The sequence below is a fragment of the Cygnus olor genome, chromosome 4 (genome assembly GCF_009769625.2).
Source record: "Cygnus olor isolate bCygOlo1 chromosome 4, bCygOlo1.pri.v2, whole genome shotgun sequence".
Lineage (NCBI taxonomy): Eukaryota > Metazoa > Chordata > Aves > Anseriformes > Anatidae > Cygnus > Cygnus olor.
Window position 1 is genome coordinate 11146163 of NC_049172.1, and position 21158 is coordinate 11167320.

General features: G+C 35.7%; 1 protein-coding gene across 4 annotated transcripts in view; it reads right to left on the reverse strand.

Moving 5' to 3' along the window:
- Positions 1-21158, reverse strand: part of CCSER1 (coiled-coil serine rich protein 1) — a 672229-nt gene that overhangs the window by 576140 nt on the left and 74931 nt on the right. The window lies entirely within an intron of this gene.

Below are 21158 nucleotides of genomic sequence, written 5' to 3' on the forward strand. Positions count from 1 at the left end.
TTCACTCACTTCTCAGGTCATTAATTCCAGGATCATGTAAGATGAGTATACATCATCACTTCAGTTCATGTAAGAATTCAGTAAAATATAACCTCATTTTAAAAAGTATTTTGAAATTCATACTAAGTAAGCAATCTAGATTACAGACGTTTTCCAGTATTCAACAACAGAACTTATATCTGAGTATTATGAAGAATAATGGTGTGATCCTTGGCTATATCGAAGCTTTTAAGCCCCATGCAAAATTTCTACTGATTTTAGTAGGAGTTTCCTAATAGCTCACTTCTCTTCGAATAAATAATACACTCATACGACAAAAGGTCATATGTTTTGTGTACCATGATGGTCTAGAAAATAAAAAGGTTACAGAATCTATATAATTCAGATAATATCAACAACTAAATCTGTTATACGTTCAGTCTGAAGTATTTACTAAAAAATGCTAATCAATCTACAGATTCCAGAACATCTGTAGAAGTCAGTCATGTTCTCTTCTTGCAAATCTGTGATGAGATATTTATGTCAAACAGATAACAGACTTCAGCTACTTTAGATCGACTGAAATGGGCAAGGACAGTATGAACAATATGTAATTTTGTAGTAACTGCACACTTTTTAAATTGCTAAATTTGAATGCATTTTGGGGTGTGAATACAGCCTCCTGACTTCAAGAATGACAGACTAAAGGGAATAGAATTGTCCTGAAAAAAATGCTGTAATTTGGCAGTTTCTTTCATGGGTCCATTGAGCAGGAAGCTAACCATAATTCTGTTTCTACCGTGCCTGTTAACAATGAATGACACCCTAGTGCGAGTACAATTTTCAAATTATTAGTTGTCATTGATCTCAAAATACAGTATTACTGCATAGAAAAGTCTCAGAGGTAAAGTCACTGACCAAAACATTTGATGATCATCAGAAATTTCTTCAATTAAATAAAGGCCACTGAGAATAAGAACTGAACTTCACAAAAACAAACAAAAACAACAAACCAAGAACAAGACAGCATCGTTGTCTTCAGCTAGACCACACAGCCGCAAAGATCCAAAAAACCTGGGGAGCCTTTTCCAGCCAAAGCTCCTTAGCTTTTATTCCACCTTAGGATTTTATTCCACCCTCATGCTATGTATAACAACAAACAGATTAAACAAAAAGACAAACAGACAAATTCTGTTAGTGCACGTGTGTACTTATAAATGCTAGTAAGGAAAGATTATTTAAAAAAAAAAAAAAGCTCACCAGTGAAAAAGAAAAAAACTTTAAAGCTCTGTTCCTATGTGAAAACCATTAATTCCTCATGGAGCTGACTGAGAAACGCCCTGATTTACCACTGCCCAGAAGCTGCCTTCTGAAGGTACTCTCCAACAACTGAGTCGCAAATTGTACATTCATACTTTCAGTGCTTTCTCCCTGTTACACACTGCTCTGGATACACCTGCTGTATATGAAATACAGGAGAAAGAAACCTAACAGAGAGGACAGTTTCTGAAAAATGTAACAACTACGAAAAACTTTTGATTATTCTGAAAAACCTACAACTATAAGTCTGTCATTGGGCAAGTAACCCAAATTTCTACTGACTTTAAATCAAAGAAAGGGGATGGTTCCACATTTGTGGAAGAATTCTACAATAAGATAGCAGAAGATACAGGCTGAAATAGAACAGACCGACTCCTTAATACAAAACAAAATCGTAAAATTTTGAATTTTATCATAAGATAAATTCCACCTCTACATTCTGGTAAATTATCTTCTGAAAGCCTGATTTTTCATAGACTCCTTAATAAAACAATGAAAAAAAGTCCCAAAATAAGTAACAATGTCCAGGTTATAGTATCAGTTCAGCTTATGGTATCAACTATTATACTGAAACTGCACTGAATGAGCCTCAAAACTAGAAAAATACATAATAATCTGTATTTGACTGAGAGTCAAACATAGAAGTTAATTTCTTAAAGCAGTTTATAAACCAGTAATCTGGTTTTGAATATTTTGAAGATTTTATAACAGGCTTATCCTTTTCTTACCCATAACATGTTGTCCATGTGAATGTCTATTGGAATGAAAAAAAAAATTTGTCTGGCAGTTTTCCAGATCTTTAAGGATTTCCACAAGACACTGTCATTTCTGACTTACATCCGCTCTTTAAAGCCATTGTCTTCTACTCCAATCACTTTTCCAAAAGACCCTTTAAGACAGCAAATCAAATGAAAACCTGAAACTAATTATTTTCAACAACTTGCTGTAGCGGTTTTGTGATGCCCTGTAATACCCTTCTAGCCAAGATTTGGGATATGTTTTTGGAAATATTTAGCAACAAGGCTAAGACAACTGTAGGATGCAAAATCTCATGGCAAATAAAAGAAACATTTCCATATGAAAATGCTGGCTCACATCTCCTGTACATGGCAGCACCAATCAGCATATATAGGAAAAAGACCTCTATAAGCTGTGCAAATAGAGTATTAATTTAGCTATATTAAACCAACTCCCACTTAATGAGAAATGTTGTGTACAGGCTCTCAAGTTAGACCTCAAACAGTATAAACTGGCTCAGATAGATGAAGTGAAAAATCTGTCTCATTTACATAACGAATATTCATATTTACATCCGAGTAATAAACACCAAGCTGATACTACAGAATCTGTCTATCCAAACCTGACTAAGAGTCAACAGGACAAATGCCACCAGCTGAAATATGTAACCATGTGGTACGCTCACAAGAAACCAAACAGATCCTACCAGATACATGTTATACAAAATCACAGAGGAAAAATGTCCAGGGTTAGGAGACGTTTGATAAGATCAGAAAACGTGAAAATCCATATGCAGTGCAAGTAAGGCCAATATATGAGTAATTTATTTATCAACCTTGAGTTAATATAAAATATTCTTAGGAGTTAGCCGGATCTTTTCTTCCTTTAGCTCTAGGCTCAAAGACTTGCTCACAATAAAAATCAGAGATGCAATCTTCAGTATATAAATGAGAAATATTAGGAAGCTATGCAAAATATAATAAACTCTACTTGCTGTTTGCAAGACAACCCTGAAGGAATGAAGCTGTTCATGCTAAACCCTTGAAGGATTTCATTAAGGCCAAATTCATCAAGCCTTTGATCAAACCACATGGGAAAAGCAGCCAGGGAAATACTTTACTGCCAGAGTCCTCCTATAAGACGTTAAAAGCATGAGGAATGGAAGAAACAACAGGTTTAGTGATGTTACATGTCCGATAAGGAAAATCTATGGGGCCAACGCAGATCCTGAAAAGACAGCAAATAGTCTGTCTCTCTTGTGCATTGACATGGACTTTTGTTTCTTAGGAGTAGAGGGGAGCATTTTGGGGTTCACAGAAAGAGAATTAACAAGTTTACCATCAGTGCAAATCAAAGCAAATGCAAGATAACCAGAGCTACCCAACAGAAACAGCTCTCCCTTCACACATTGCCATTTTCAGGAAAGCGAAAGAATGGCAGCCAAGCACAATAAGAAATTCAGTAGATAATGTCTTTGCTCTCTGAAGAGGTAATCAGAAACAACAAAATAAAACCAAATAGCCTACAGGTTCTCAACAACATCTGGTGCAGAAAACTTCATCTCTAGAAGCCATAAAAAGTTTATCCATCTTTTTATATGGCAATAACGTTCCATCTTTGTGGTCTCTTCTTAGCCTTTATTCCTGTGGTTATCTAATTTTTCTGCTGTTCCTAGATAAAATGAATGCTTTTAAAATACAGGCCTACAGCCACGACATCCACAACCAGAATATAAAGCTTAAGGCTGGGTTTTGATTCCTAACCATGAATGACGTGCCTATGATTAGCAGAAGAGCTTGCAATCAGCCCGTAGAGATAGCATACCTCCTCAGTTCTTCCCTGCTGTCTAACATCTCTTAGGTGAAGGAACCTGTCAGACATGGCCTGAATGATGGCAGCAGTCTCTGAAGCTATCCCAATAAGATACACAAAGCATTGTTAATTATAACACAATCAAAGCACAAGTCCCTGAGCTCATCATTTCCACCCTGCACAAACGAGATTTTCTGTTACCATCAACACCTTCTATTAGCTTATGTTACCTCTTGCAGCACCTCATGTGCAAACGTTATAGGAGGACTTTAGAGGTTGACAGTTTGAGCTAATGACTGTACAGAAAATAACTTGACAAGCATGAGGAAACAACACAAATATCCCCCTCGTGAGTTGAGCCCCCTAATAAAACTTGGCAGATTTACCTAAAAATGTAAATGATGAAACTGTCAAATGAAGAAAGACATGATCTTCTTTATAAATCAACAAAATAAGTATGAAGAAATAGGAGTTTGCCATGGGAGATGAGCAATAGCATTACATTTGTAAATATTTGCTATATAAAAAGATTATCAACCATTTTTTTGTTGTTGTTTGTTTTATGATATACTTCTGCTACTCCAGACTTTTCTATATCTAAAAAAATAGATACCCTACCTTCTGCTTGTGTCTGCTGCAGGGACATAGAAGTAGGGAGGTAAGAAACCAAAAGCTGCTGAAAAACTACATTAGCAGAACTGTCGCAACCATGATTGACTGAAGATATCGGAGAGGCGAGGTTTATTAAAAGAAATAATTTCTCTTACCGGACCAATTTTATAGCTAGAAAAACCAGACAAGTTCCCTGGACACAAACACGTCTTCCAGGATAATTACATAATACCTAAAGAACAGATCCTGAAGGATTTATGTGCCAAAAGCCTGTTCATTTGTTTCCTCCATTTCAATTAGACTAATAAAATACATTCCTTATATTGTTCACATCTGTCTGCACCACAGTGCAGCACATCTTTGATGAGAACAAATACCTCTTCACAACATCTGTGAAATTCAGCACAAATGGATGATACATGAATTAACTAATGAATAACTTTCAATTAATGGCTGACAAATTAGCGGTTATGATCAACAGCCCTTCCAGAAAATATGTATGTAGCTCTTGGAAAAACATTAAGAATAGCAGAACCGCTGCAACAAAGAAAATCTGAAGTCACATTTTTTTCTGTAACATACTGGAATAATTTCATATGTCATCCCACTGAACTACCACAGGACTCCTACTTCAGTGACTACAACTGATAACACAAAATGTGTGTTGCTGCCCACATGCTGTTTTCTTTAATGCGTAAATAGTTGCATTGGCTTTACAGAAAACAGCTACCACACTGGAAAATTGCCAGTTCTGCATGAATTTAGAAAAAGCTACTCTCTTCACTAAGCAAAACGCTTAATGAGGGACGAGATGTTCAAATCATTTGCATGAGTTACATGTAGGCGAAGCCAACATGCTTTGCAGGAAAAGGATCATCTTCCTGGGAGGCGCAGGGTATTTTACTCTGCAGAACTAAGGTACTCACTGCTATTACAGCTATCATCCATACAACAGTAAGACAAGAATGACACGGGTATTTTTGACTTTTGATATCAGTTATTTTCACAAATGCTTGACAGATTTTTTTTTTTTAATATGTTGGATATTATTTATTTTTTTGGAATCAGATTCTTTTTTTTCATAGAATGGTTTGTGTTGGAAGGCACCTTAAAAATCATCTAGTTCAAACCCTCCTGCCATAGGCAGGGACACCTTCCACTAGGTCATATTTTGCTTCTGCTTCACCAACCTTTCCCCCCACCATTTTTCATACAGCCAAGTAAAAGGCTATAAAAACAGAAAAAGTCACAAAATACTCCGCTTAGTCACATATGTAAAAATTTCGATCTGTTCAACTGAAAAAGAGAAAAGATCAAGAAGGTATCCTTGTCTACAATTTACAAGCAACTTTAATGGACAGAAAAACACCAAATACTAAAAGATGCTCTTTATCGTAGCTACAGATGATGAACTGAGGCCTAATGGGTGGAAGTATGTTTACCATTAATTTAGAAGTTAGGATTTTTAAGAAAAAAATGAAGAAAAAAAAAAAAAGCCTTTTAAATAACCTCGCAAGAAAAAGGGTAGCTGTTCCTTTTCTTCATACTTTTGGTATCTTTATTCCAATGTAACATTGATCTTTATAGAGAGGTAACTGATAGGGTTTTATGACATAACCTATAAAAAACAAAAAGTCTAGCCAGAGAATCCAACCATCCTTTCTAGTTCTAGAAATCCATTAGTCTTTTTCTGTCAAAACCTTTGGCTCCATACATAACGGGAAGCTGTTTGGCATCACCTCTTGTATACACACATGCCATTGCTCTGTTCTCTTTTCTGTGACCCCATCTTCCTTTAAATTTTGTCATACCACATGCACTGATACTTGCCTTCTGCTTGGAGACAGCACCACCTCCTATCTCATTAAACACAAGTACAGATAAAAACAAAAGTAGTCAGATTTTGATCTAGAAAAACTGTTAGTAAAAAGAATTTCCAACAGTCTAAAAAAAATGCTACAATAGAAGGGCTCTTGGGCAATAGCAGATTATTTTTTTCTTCTATTCATACACATACATCCTTTTAATTCATACTCAGGAATATTGTTACACGCAAGTTTAGTCCTATTCAAACCTATCATTATTGCTAAGCCACTCATAAGAGTCAAAACTTTTATGAGTTCGGTCTGCCCTACATTACATATTTTTTATACTTAGAAGTACAACTATTCCTTACAAATACTTGTTAGCATGTAAATATTGTAATGTTAGTGTGCAAAATCTCTATGTAGCAACAGCATATCAAAATGGAATGCAGGTCTGAAATGAAATCCTAATTCCCATTAGGATCTGCTAAACTTTTCCGTGAAAGGATTGAATATGAAAATAATTTGTAGTACATCTACACAAAAATGTTGCCTGAAGCTGCATCTTTGTACCATTGAACACGTAGAATTAATGAAAACTGCAATTTCCTTTTCTGTTTGCCAAACTACTCTAAGCATGAACAAAGCCCTGGATCGAATCTAGGTAGTGTTTATTCTACTTTTGGTAAACAAATGACGTTTGCCATCATAGCAAAGAGACAGAATAATGAACAGTGTGTTTGTTCACCAACTTTTAAAACATGCCATAACGACTAAAGCATGCAATCATGAAGAAGTTTTTAACTTACCCATAGGACTATTGTGTTTTTTTTTTCCTGACAACAACCAGGCTCATGAACAATTTAGCATTGGCAGCTTCGTGCGTTAGCTCCAAAAAGAGAGCCCCATTAAACAAACTGAAATGTGCATTACAGAGACAACAGAGGATCTTAAAACCTTTTTATCAGACACCCTGCTGCATGGAATTTTTTAAAAATAAATATTGAACAACATCAAGTATCTTTGAACTTCTCTAGTTAATAGACCTTACAGACCTCCTACAGCGCGGCAATAAATATGCCTCAAGAAATCAGTGTATCACTTCATACCATTTAATAATGCCACAATTGCCTTTGTCATGCAGACTACATAGAAGGGTGAATGCTATCCGAGACCAAAACCATGCATTAATGTTGCTTTCCTTTCTTGTGTTAGAAAGCAAAGCATCCCTGCTCAGTTCTATTCTCTTCCACCTGTAAGTTCTTCCAGTAGAAAGCTGAGTCCACTTAAAGCATCAAGTTCAGAATAGTTTGGCATCCAGTTTCCCAACTCAAATTACTAAAACAAGAATTGCTGTGATTCATGAACCATGGCTGAATGGCTGACTATTCCTTTCAACTCAAGTTCAGGACTTGTATTCATGTATCTGTATCTTTTTGAAATAAAAACCTCACAAAGACACCAACATGCTGAGATTCAATGCTTCAGCTTATCAGAGCCTAATACAGGCAATGAAGAATCCAATATTCAGAAACCCCCATCCTAAATCTGTCTATTCTGAAGATTTCATTTGCACAAATAAGCTTTGTGCATCACTACTCACTTCTCAACAGTTAATTTTACCCACAATTTTGCATTTAGGCACAGAAAAGTAATAAGGACTTTTTAATTTTACGTGTTGTTCTTATTTTAGAAATATTGAAAGGTGACCCCAAAATTGAACTTAGATAAAAATGAAACATTAAGGAACATATCCCAGCCATTTCCCTCTGTATTCATCACTCATTAAAAAATATTTTTCATAAGGAGTACAATAGGATGCAAACACTTTCTTTCATTCAACGTATTAAACAAATTCATGCAACACAACTAATACACGCAAGGAACATTAGGAAGACATAAGTTTTAAAATCCTGAAGCACTTTCATGATACATATGCAAAATTCTTAGCATACAAGAAAACTTAGCATTCTGAAAGTATTTATATTTTAAATACAGTGAAAATGAAGATTTAAAAAAAAAAGGGGGGGGGACTGCTTTTGGAGTTGAGCTAAACAAAGTTTTAGAGAAAAATAAGAATATATGCATATTTATGAACATGTAGACTCACAATAACTCAGTAACACCTACTTAATGTAAATTTGCCAGTTCTGATCATATTTTGTTACTAAACTATACCATTTTGTGGAATTTATTTTATTTCTGCTTCCTTTCTACTCTTAGGAACCTGAAAAGCAGCATGAATAGCTCGGCACTTGAAACAGAGATTTTCTCAGACATTAATGATGACTCTTTTTTCTTTAGAAGATACACACATTTTCCATGCTGAAATCAAGCAATAGAAAATAACTTTCTTTTTAACTTATTTCAATCAAACGTAAAAAACGTAAAAACAAGTCAAACTGCATACTACACTGTGGTTAAATAAGAACTATTCCACATTAAGTATACGTTATGTTACATAAAAAACACATCCTTAACATATCCCTGGGAGTGAACAGCATCTGAAGACCAGCCATCATTCTTTGCGAATTTCCTTTATTAATCTTTTCTTCCTACATTATCAGGCAGAAGACGTGAAGCATAGTGCTAAAACAGTAAGAATATGGTATGAATAAACAGGTGACATCTTTTCATAATTCCCTTGGAAATATTGACACAGAATTCATTTCAAAAGCTTACTTTTCTATCTGCAGGTATATGCTCTCTTGTATACAGTTCTGTCCTTAACCAGTTTGCAGTCTCTACCTTTTTTTCTTCCTCTTTGTCTAAATCCACTTAGTATAGCCTCAGTCTTGCTCTGAAATTATTCATAGGTACATTTTAACATGTTGCACTACCATTTTTAAATATTGCCCCGAAGAATACCAAATCATTTAAGGAATCAATTCATAACATAAGCCTTTATCAGAGATTAAAGAAAAATACTATTTTCTGTGTCACATGCCTGTAACCAGAAAGGTGGAGTCTAAACAACAGCTGTGAAAACAGTTGCATCATGTGTCTACCAGGTGAAAGGACAAATGATACAGAACAAGAAATATTGTGATTTATTGGGAAAAAAAAAGCATAACTGTCATAATAGAAAGGAAGAATTTATCTTATGAAGATTTAAATTAACAAAATGAAGAAAGATGTCAGTGCTGTGGATACCTTGTGCTTTAACTTTGATCAGTTAACATGAATGAAAATTATAGGCATAAATTTCTATTTATCAAGATGCAAAAATATTCTCTTTTTTCTTTTCTTTACCTTATATGAGCCTGTAAAAGAGGAAAGCGTTTCAAAGAAAAGATATAGCTTTGATAACAAGATCAAAATGTTTTCCATGCCATGTGTCATTAAAGAAAACAAACAAAAACAAAAAAAACCTTCTTATTCTAGTCTGGAGGAAAATCTCTTAAAATGTGACTAACGAAAATATGAAAAGACTTCTACCACCATGCACACTGCCACATTTACAGCAGGAAAATTGCATTTGTTTTCTCTTTCAGAAATGTCGGACAGTTCATTGCCAAAAAAGCATATTTAACAGGCTGTCTTAATTTCCTATGAACAATGTTCTTTAGAGAGAATACTTGCAGAAAATAAAATTAACCCCTGGATTTCAGTATTTTAGGCAATTACAAGGTTACATATTTTTCTTGGCAACCATTTCTGTCAGCTCTTGACCTTCTTAGTTTCTTGCTTCTCAATTCCTGCCTAAATTGCAATAAATAAATAAATAAAAGCTTCTCCACTCTCTCCAGCTGCTTCCATTGACCGACTTCCCATCCTCTTACTTTCAGAGCACCCTAAATTTCCTACAAACTTCCTTCCTTTCTGATGCTTAACCATTTCCTTTTCTACATTACCTGCAATGAATGCCACCCCATTAACTCCACCACTTACCTAGTCCCAGTTTTCTTACCTTCAGCACTTTTGATCTTATTATCAGCACTTGATAATCCTGCCCATTTTCCAGTGGGAACATAGCCCATCCTCCAGTAAGTCCTAACTTTTCTTTATCCTCCCCATTCCTTTCTGGATCAATTCTCTCACTTTCCCACACTTCCACTTCATCCACTTCAGTCTGCAGATTTGTCAAGACAAAAGTCTGCCAAGATACAAGTCTGCCAAGTCTCGAGATTTATAAAGACAATTTCATTTAACTAAGTGTTCCATCCCACTATTTACTTATTTTACTTTGCATAACACTTATTTCACAATGCTTATTTTGAGATAATTTCTTCAAAATATATTCCAAATGCTTTAAGTTTGATCATTTTAGGTTAGAGTAATGAAGTCAAAACTGGTGGGTTTTACTTTTATCAACTGCAACGTGCCAAAAGAGATGACAGGAGACTTTTCACGCAAATGCAAACTTCTGATTTATGGAACAGTCAAAACTAGCCTAATTTCCTGTAATATATTCTAAAAAGTTACGCAGTGAAGAAATCTTGTAGGAGTCATTTTTAGCAGACAGTATGAATTCTGCTACACTGCTGTCTATTTTACAGGATCAGATATATCAGGGTGGGTACATGGGAGTAACTTAAAACATGCATACAAATAAAAAACAAAATTGAGTAAGAAAAATGGAAGCCCTCCTTTTTGTCCAAGTCATCTCAGTCTGAGCAAACAACAGAAACAGACTTTGGTGAACAATCTTTCAGTAGTCTTGGATTGATTAAAACTCTCCTTCCCTTTGCAGATGTTCAAGATCCTAAAGCAGACTTGTTTCTAAACATTTTAACTCCCCTCCCCAGGTTTTCTTTGGTATCAAAAACTGGATTTTAAATAAACGTCATACAGCGAACTGCTCCATTGTATTACTAACTAACATTGCTCTATTATTACTAACTCTCAAGTGGCATGCTTCTCTGACTGCCCATCAGCTCTGAATCATAACAGCTTTACAGTCTGTTTATGTAACTGGAAATCCCAGACAATTATCTAACACTAAAATTCTTCAAGATCAGGAAAGCTTCCCAAAGCACAAAAAGGTCAAAATATATCTCTTTCTTTTATCAAAAAATCAATTACGAAAATACAGACTTTTGTCCTGAATTTAAAGTGCAAAAATTTCAGAAAAGTATGTGGTGTATGTTTGTGTGTGTGTGTGTTTGGTTTAGGTGTTTTGTTGTTGTTGTTTTATGAAAACATCCATCTAGTGAGCTATGAAAGTTCAGAAGGAAAGATATTAAACTATTCACCAGGCCTATATTATTTCAATGAATTTTATGAGCTTTACTGAGTGAATGGTATGAATACAGAAAACAATCTCCCAAGCAAAAAAAAATAATAAAATAAGTAAATAAATTTCTAATGCTTCATTCCTTTTTTGAAGGATTTAATTATATTTTTGCCTGCTCACCCTTTATAAGGTGCATTAACCTGGATTCCCAAACTTAATTTCCATATATCTATCAGTAATATACCGTACAAAATGTGATCCTGAGTCTTTAATGGGTTCACTTGACTCTAAATCAGAAAACATTCTAGATGGCAAGCTTTGGGGTCTGCATCTAATTTTCCAGCCAGTGCCATGTTCTTAACCCAGGGATCGTCTAGGATTGTCTCCAGCAGCACACTGGCAAGACAAGGACTGCAAAAATAATGACCAAACAAGTGACCCAATAACATTTCCATTTCTTCCACCATTACATTCTCTTTATCAGTCAAAGAGATCAAAAGCATGGAAGCACCCTACCCTGAATTATCTGGGGGAAAACAATACCATATTTATTCTGAGTTATGTATTCTGATTTATTTTCATAAATCTAAGTGAGTGGAAATTAGGGTGTTTTGGTTTTTATTATTATTATTATTATTATTAAATACTTTAATTTATATTCATTAGTCATAAACTTCAGCTCTAGCGAATAATATGTCTATTAACTGTCACCTTTAGAGAAATTTCATGCTAATTTCAGTTCTCCTACTGTATTTGGTTAAACTTATTTGGATAAGCTAACCTGCTAGTGCTAAGCTTGTCTCAAGATAAAGATGTGATGGTAGTCTTCCAGTACATAGAAGTAATTAAAATCATTTACCTTCTTTTTTAATGAAGGATTATTTTCCAACACAAATAACAGATAGAAAGATTTTTCCATGTAATTATTTTACTCATTGCATAATGACCTGTCCTTCATTTAAAATCCAAGTGTAGTCATTGAAACAGAGATCAAATCAGCCACAAAACATTACAAAGTCATATAGCCTGTCTCCATCAATAACAACTCCCAAGTTCTCCTGACTTGTGTCGCAACTACACTGAGAAAGAGGAAGGGGGAAAGGGGACTTTCCCACCCACCCTTTGTCACCCTAAATCCTAGCTGACCTTGATTTGAGCACAGGTATAGGACCATGCAAACTCCAGAGTCACCTTCAAAACTTGCCGACTCTGTCCCACTCCTACTACCAATTTAAGTATTGCAATAGTTGGTAGGGACCATCAATTAGATTTGCCAGAGAACTGTTTAATGCACGGTAAAACCCTGACCTCACCCACATTTTCAGAGTATGAGAGGCACCGAACAGAAGGTAAAGGTCTTCACCAAACTGAGTTGTCTCTTTGGACGCATAGGTGGTGACATACAGATTTCAGTAGCCTGCATGCACAGACTGAAGACGATAGAATGGTTTTTTTTTCAACCACACTACATAACAATATCGCTACAGTATTTGCCTGCACTCAGCATATGTGATAACAGAAAATGTGATGATGAATAGGAAGGTAAAATGTAGGATTCTGAATAAAATTGAAAAAGAACAAGCCTTCTTTGGCCTAACAAATATATAGTTGTTTAAACAGCATCAATCATTGTTGCATAGTTTAACAGATGAACAGATCTCTGTGCAGAGAAAGAAATCCTAAGAAATAATACCGATTCAAAAAGATAAGCAGTCTCAGGAAAAGCTGCCTCTTCACATTAACAGGCAAAAATGTTAGTGGGATGTAGTGAGACTAAAAGAGAAGTGTGAGAAAAATCCATGCACTGCTTTACACTTCCATTTTTGAGTCTCGATAAACAGCTCAGTATTCTACAAAAACATGAAAACAGAAAAACAAACATAACACATTACAGAGGACACCTGTCTGTAGTTTTAAAAGTCCAGTACCCTATGAATTAATTCAGGCAACACTTACAAGTACTCCCATCTTAGAGCTTTAGAAGAAAATACCACATTTACAGCTGAACTAATTCTGTTCTATATTCACTATGTAGCAACACATTCATCGACTACTATGATTACTCTGGGACTTACAATTGCTAATAACTTGTTCTACCTTTTATTGGTACTAACATAACTGTATTCAAATGAAAATTTTCTACTAATGTTAAAACAATAGTTTACCTTTCTTGGACTATAATGATTGTGTCCTTAAAAAGTGCATAGTACATTCTATTGTGAGTATTAAGTAACATCTCAATTAATTTCTGTTAGCTACTTGATCTCAAGAATGAATTCAAAGTGTAGAACAACTGCAATCTGATTTTTTGCAAGTGCTTAATATGTTAAGAAATGAGTATTACACTACAGACATTAATTTCCCACAGGGTATTTAGCTGCAAAAGCTTCTAGTTGACTTGACCTAAAAATCCTAGACACAATTCTTAAATCCTAATTTGCCCTTTCCAGTTTCTTTTTATGCTAACAACATATGAAAGGCATTTTCTCTGTGCAAAATAAAGAACATAAGGTCTAAATTACTGCTTACCTACAATCAGTGGTTTATTCCCATTTACACTGTACTGTACAGACTTATAGTATGAAAATGGTCGTAACATTTCTTGCTTTAAGTGGCTTCCACAGTTCCCTTCCACAAGGAAGCAAAAGTCAAATGCATTTCAAATGGGGAAATTTTGTTATGTTAGAACAAAGCTAGTTATAAACGCATGCTGTCGAGTCCACTTCACATGAAGGGCGAACAGCTGCCTTACAGGGCTTTCTTGAACAGTTCAATAAAAATTGATGTTCCTAAGTATTCTCCCTTGAGAAGAGGGAGATTCCTCTCAAATAGCAAAGACTAGTTTGAATTAAGCAGAAATATCACAACTGAATGACAGAAGAAAATGTAATGCCTATTTTAACTATGAAAAGAACTTGTATGAACATCACAGATACAAGACATAATATATGTATGGCAAGTTGACAACAGGTTGTGGTTATTCAGAGAAAACATAACCTTGTTAGTTCTAAAGAAGGTTGTGTAGAGAATATTAAAGGAATGTGGACATTTTGCTTACCTGGTTCATATTTTTTAAAACACTTTTGGTATATCTGGAAAAGGAGGTTGTTTTGTTTTGTTTTTTAGAAGTGAAACCCTGAAAACTCACATCCTCTCCATAATCTTTCATTCAGTGCCTTCCCAGCACAGGCTGTCAAGAGAGAAGTTTTTCTGCTGTTAACAGTTTAAACATTAATGTGTCTCCAGTCTGTGGATGGAGAGGTAGTGTACCCCATAGGGCTGTCTCAAGCCTTTACAGGTCATAAAAACAACCATCTTCAATTCCACTTTTAAGTCTCCTGGTCACCCACTGTAACTCATAAACCATTCAACTCATGTATTTTTACAGCATCTCCCACCTTATGTGTTGGCCAGAGATGCCTTAAAAATCTCATCTTCCAAATGGTCTCAGCACGGACTGTCAGAAGGTGTGAACCTGAAGGTCAGGTCCACAGTCAGGGAGAAAAAAAGTGGAAGAAAATAAGGTAGAAGCAACTTGGAGAGAATAGAAAAATAATTTCAATCTTCTCTACACTACCAGCCAAGTTAGTTTTACCCATGCTCAGTGCTTCACCAGACACTAGAAAACATGATTACTATTCAGCGCAGAGAAGAGGAAAATAGAAAAGCATTTTAGCCCTTATTCCCCCACTCTTCTAACAGCCTCAGATGTACATTCAGCAAAGTCCATAGGGGCACAGTATCTTTTTGCTTCTCATGATGTAGTAACTGGAGTAGAACTGATGCTTGATAATAAGATTACTCGGGAAACACTAAAAACAAAGCTATCACACATTCATGAGTTTTCAGGCTTCAATACTACTTCATAATGTACAATATCAAAGACAAGGACAGATTTGAATACAGTGGCTTGGAGAACTGCTCTTCGATAACAAGGGCTATTTCTAAAGTACACTAGGAATGTGACTATTAGTTGCTAAGGTACCCCAAATAACCCAATTAAAGTGAACGCACAGAATATTCAGGACATCTAACTAAAATGCAGACACCAGCTGCTAACAAGTGATAATTATCACAAATGTACATTCCAAGCAGGAACCATAACACATTTCCATTAAAGTGTCCTATGTTTTTACCATTCTGCTCCCTCCAAGGCTACATCAGGAATGTCAAATACTTGTAGTTAGTATTTCTTTTGCTGGTACCTCGCTACTCCTGTGCCTATCACTTACCTTTGTCATGTCCTTCCAAAGTTTCAGACAGCCCTCTGTACACTAAATTAGTCAATCATTAATTTTGCACATTTAGCTGACATTCTCAGAGCATGAGCACTTAGAATAGAATAGAATAGTTTTAGCTGGAAGGGACCTACAAAGATCATCAAGTACAACTGACTTACTACTTCAGGGCTAACCCAAAACTAAAGTGTATCATTAAGAGCATTATCCAAGTGCCTCTTAAATATAGGCAGGCACGAGGCACCTACCACCTCTCTAGGAAGCCTGTTCCAGTTCTGAGTCCCCTCTTGGTAAACAAGTTTTTCCTGATGTCTAGTCTGAACCTCTGCTGACACAGCTTTGAGCCATTGCCATGCGTCTGGTCACTAGATAGCAGGGGGAAAGGATGAGCACCTCCCTCTCCACTTCCCCTCCTCAGGAAGCTGGAGAGAGCAATGAGGTCACCTCTCAACCTCCATTTCTCCAAGCTTGACAAACCCAGTGTTCTCAGCCTCTACTCATAGGACATGCCTTCCAGCCCTTTTAGCAGCTTTGTTGCCCTCCTCAGGGCACATTCAAGTACCTTAACATCTTCTTTATATTGTGGAGCCCATAATTGCATACAATATTAAAGGTGAGGCCAGATCAATGCTAAATACAGTGAGATAATCAATTCTTTTGACCAGCTTGCCATGCTGTGTTGAATTCAACTCCTTCCATTATCAAATGGAAGCCTGCAATAGCTCATAAAATGGTTCCAACACAGGTTTTTGTATTCCAACAGTTTTTTTGCGTATTTGTATATTGTAGATATATTTACTAAGATACTGGATACTCAAAGCATCCCTATGTAATAAGCATAGTGCAAACATGAGGAAAGGGGGACTGCCTAAGTGTTAGCACTGGATGGTTAAACAAAAAATCCTTAGTAACACAGTGCCAGTGTTAAATGATGAATGATCTTAGTTCAGTATTGTGTTGTCATTTTTAAGCAAGGCAAAAGGTAAAGTGAAAGGAATGGAAGTGAAGAAAGTTCCGTGACAACTGCAGTTACTCTAGTCAATGATAGGCAGTGTAGGAGAAAGCATGAATGCAACTATTTGATACTTTGACAAGTGGGCAATGAAGGCTTGCATCACTGTTTAAGCTGAAGAAAAAAAAAGCTGGAGTGACCTTAGGCCATAAAAGTTGTTTAACTGGAAACACACATTTTTTTTTTATCTAATACATTGGAATCATGGAAAAGATGCAAAGCCACAATCTGGAAAAATAAATTGTGCAACTCTAATTGGACTGACACAAGTAGGCAAGGCTGCCTTGCCTGAGGCTAAAGAAGAATGCAGAACAGAGGGCAAACATACTTTTTTTTTTTTTTTTTTTTTTTTTTTTTAACCTGCAAGGATGAAAACTCGTATCTCAATTTAAGAAATGAAAAACTTGCAATGTTCAGACAACATTGAAACATGAGAAACTGGAGAAAAACCTGTGCCCAAGGGAAAGCCCAGAAAAATGGGGGCCTGCAGAACACAAAGGCCACTGACAATATTTACCCACAGAGAGGAAAAAGCTGAAAAATTAGGTCCATTTAAGGCAGCACATATGCTGATAGGTAGGTGTGTACAACGGAGCAGTTGCAAAGACAGCCTGATATTTTCTGTGTAATGCAGAACCACAGAGACAAAAAGGCAGGTCAGTCAGAGCCAAATATAAGTGTACTGTCTCATTCTACTGCATGCATACAGCCACATCTCTATTCATTCTAGACAGAATGAACACATGTTTGCAGCACAGAATAGCTCACATGTTGGTCACTGTGGTCTAAGAACTCCAATAGTCCTCTAAACCTTCTTTTTTTTAAAACTTGTACAATGTACATCTATTTTCATCCACATCTCCCTTCAGGACTATTTGGTTCTAATGACTGACTGTAATTTTAGTTGGCATTTCTAAATCTTTATCAGCACTTTCTTTCTTTCTTTTCTTTTTTTTTTTTTTTTTTTTTTAAGCAGCAATTTCCAGATTTTGTTATTGCTTTGGTTTGTTTGTTTCATTTGTTCAGTTTTGTCTTTTATTACTGGTAAAGGTGATTATCTTGGGTAGTCACATTTCCACATCAAACACTACTCTTAAAAGTGATGATTTATTTTGTTGCTTACACTCACCTTAATTCCTACTGTTAGATAAGTATTCCAGCACATTAATTCTTTATTATTTTTACCTGGCGATCTGTCCCCTGATGCTCTTAAAGAATTTACTCACACTGATTTGGGGGCTTGATCATAATTTTCAGTGTGGTTGTTCTAATTCTTTCTTACATTTCAACTTCCCAGATTTATGTTCTTTCCATTAGTCTTGCAGGTCTGCGTATTTCAGGCCATTCAGGTCTTTTATCATGCTGTTTGCCTCCTTTCAATCCTTCCTTCCTTCTTTCTTTCTTGCCTTTCTATTTTATTTTTTCCAATCTTACACACTAGAAAAGAAGGGGAACTTAAATAGAGAATAGGGAGGATAGCCATAGCTAATTTGTCTCCATCTTATGTCTAAATATTTAAAGTTGTAACTGATGACTTAACATTTTAATGACCAGATTTTCTATAGAAATATGAACCTCTTTAAACTGCATCCGTATCAGCCATGCGCATTTGCAAATATTTTATTATCCTGCACGGGCTAATCAGCATCAAAGTGTTCCAAAAAATGTGTCCTGAATTTCAGTTTTCACCTTTTGTGTAACTAGGTAATGTTGACGTCTAAAACAATTTTTAGTGAAATATTGACATCTTGTGGCATAAATCAGTCACTGCAAGAATGACTGCTTCAAAACAATGTTTATTCTGATGAAAACACACATAATTAGTAATCTGAGCAGTTAATCTCATGCATCTGCTTCAGTTCATTATTTACATTGCTATAAGGTTGGCACATTTGCAGAGTTATTTTGAAATACTTTTTTTCACGATATTTGCATTGCTCTCATCAAGATTATTTACTTTCAAAACCTCGCAAGTGAATTAATGCCACTCTTTGGGGAGCTGGTGACCCACTTTATAGGTTTGACACATACATTGGGAGATCCACCTATTTAAGCTTTTACCTATTGTACACTGCCGATCATACAAGAATACCATGCTGAGTGAATTCTTTAGGAGGAAGAACAATTTCTCAAATGTAATCTCTGTTTGTTTGTGGTGTGGTTTTTTTGTTGTTGTTGTTGTTTTGTTTTTTTCCTCATCTCCTGTAAAAATCTAGTATCCCCTCAGATCTCCTGGCTGCTGATTCCCTCTAGACAGTCAGCAGAAGAATCCCATGCTTTATGCCAACAAGAAAGAAAGCAAACAGTCTTGGAAGACTTTCTTCAGTTTTTGAGGAAAGGGTATTTGACAGGCTACAAAGCTTCTTCATCATAACATGACTTCTGGATGATGCCAGAATACCAGCATCCACAGCTACTACTGCTTGGTGCCACAGAAGGAAACTGAATAGCAACGCTGCCCTCGTCAGGGAAACTGAGGGAATCTCACATGAACCTTTGTAATTTTCTTCCAAAAGTGAACAAAATGAATACGAATAGCTACAGAAGAGTGATTAATGATTTTCTAGGCACACAAGAAAGTTAAGTTAAGGTTTTTAATAATACTTGGTTTAGCAACTCCAATTCTTCACCTAGTATTTATTCTTCATTATGATCATTCACTGGCAACAGGCTGCTACTGTGGTGTTAAACATTAATTGCTTGTGACAAGTATTTTCAAGGGGCCTTTTTTCTCTTTAGCTTTGTATTATTATTTGTTCCATTTTTAATTCCTTTTCCTTTCAGGAATTTCTGCTATTCTTTTGCCTTCTGTGTTTTTATTTCCTTCCCCTTAAACCTCATTTTTTAAATATAAAATCTTTCATTTAGCATTTCTCTTAATATAGAAAGATGGTAGCTGCATTTATTGGGGGGAAAACAGGAAGAACTTTACTTTCACTCATGAGGGTGCACAATAATCCTGACACTGAAGTTCTTGGTCTGTGACTGAAACACAAATAAGCACAAACAAATACTAGCAAATCTGTGGACAATCTTGCTAATGAAAGTTAAAACAAACAACAAAAAATGTGAATTTCATACACAAAACATGAACAAAAAATAAAATAAAAGCCATCCCATGTTCACTTTGCATTTATCCAGTTGCTATAGTGTTGTCACTTCCCAGTTGCATTGTTAATACAGGACTAAATAGAATGAAGTTAATACATCAGTTCTTTCGAGTATTTAAATAAACACAAAGATCTGCCTAACAGCTTGGGCCTAATAACCCAAATAGTATTTAAAGGCTTGAGCCAGGGTTAACGAGTTTTTTAGGGCAGAAACTATGTCTGCATAATGCCCTGTATGACTACATGCAAACATGAGCTTCAAATGTCACGGTGTTCTGGTTTTGAAAAATAAGATATTATTCAGTGATATTTGGATACGAACTTACTGAATAAACATGTTGTACCTATACACTTTAATAGCACAAATGATTTTTCTACTTTTTAGTCATTCTACATCTTTATTTCCATCCTGCACCTCTGTGTGTAATAATTCAGTGGATTTATTAAAAAAGAAAACAGGTGGTTTTTTTTGGTTTTGTTGACATAAATTTTGCTCTACGTTACTACCACATCTGACAAGCTGGTAGCAATCTAGAAAAGAGGGAGAAAGGCAGATGTAAAAAATCTTCCCTTCTTAAAATGAATTTGCTTTCTGCTCTTTCATGTGAGCGTTCCAGTGACTACTACTTAAGGGCACTGGTACAACTGGAAAACCCATTGTACCTTGGCCAGACATAGCATGAACACCTTCAGTACTGATGTAATTTTCTCCTGCCATCCAGAGCAGTGCTGAACATGAGCAAAGGTTTAGATGACTAATTTAGACGTGTGTGAGATTTACCATGACCAAAGACAAATTTCACATGCTTTTGAGAAAACCTCAAATCACATTTTCCTGACACAGTTTTCCTAAGGAGAATTCATGCTAAATCATTTCATTGTCTAGGGACCTATTTACTTTAAAATTACCAACCAGGAACCAGTATGGGTGAATCTGACACAGGAAGACAAGTTTAGCCTTCCTTGGCTTTTTGGGTGAGAGAGAGATAAGACGTTACCTTTAAAGGCAGAAAAGGTAGCACAGACACATAAATATTACCTAAGTAATTGTATTAATTGTTGAGTTTTCGTGTTAGTCTGTAAAACCACACCAAAAGAACGTGTTGTTTTGTAACATGCTTTGGAGATCTGATGTCAGTTTGTAACAATTAGTTTCACATCTTTGAAAAACTGCAAAAAATGTATCTTAGAAAAGGCAGTTGTGTTCACATCTGAGTCTTTTAGGACTGTGTTTGGTCCTAAAACATTATAACACAATTGCTATTAAGTGAACCTGAATAGGAAAAAGTCCATTTATTTATATATCTGTTTAACAGCACTGGGCAGGGCTAAGAAACTTAGAGCTTTTTACTTTCA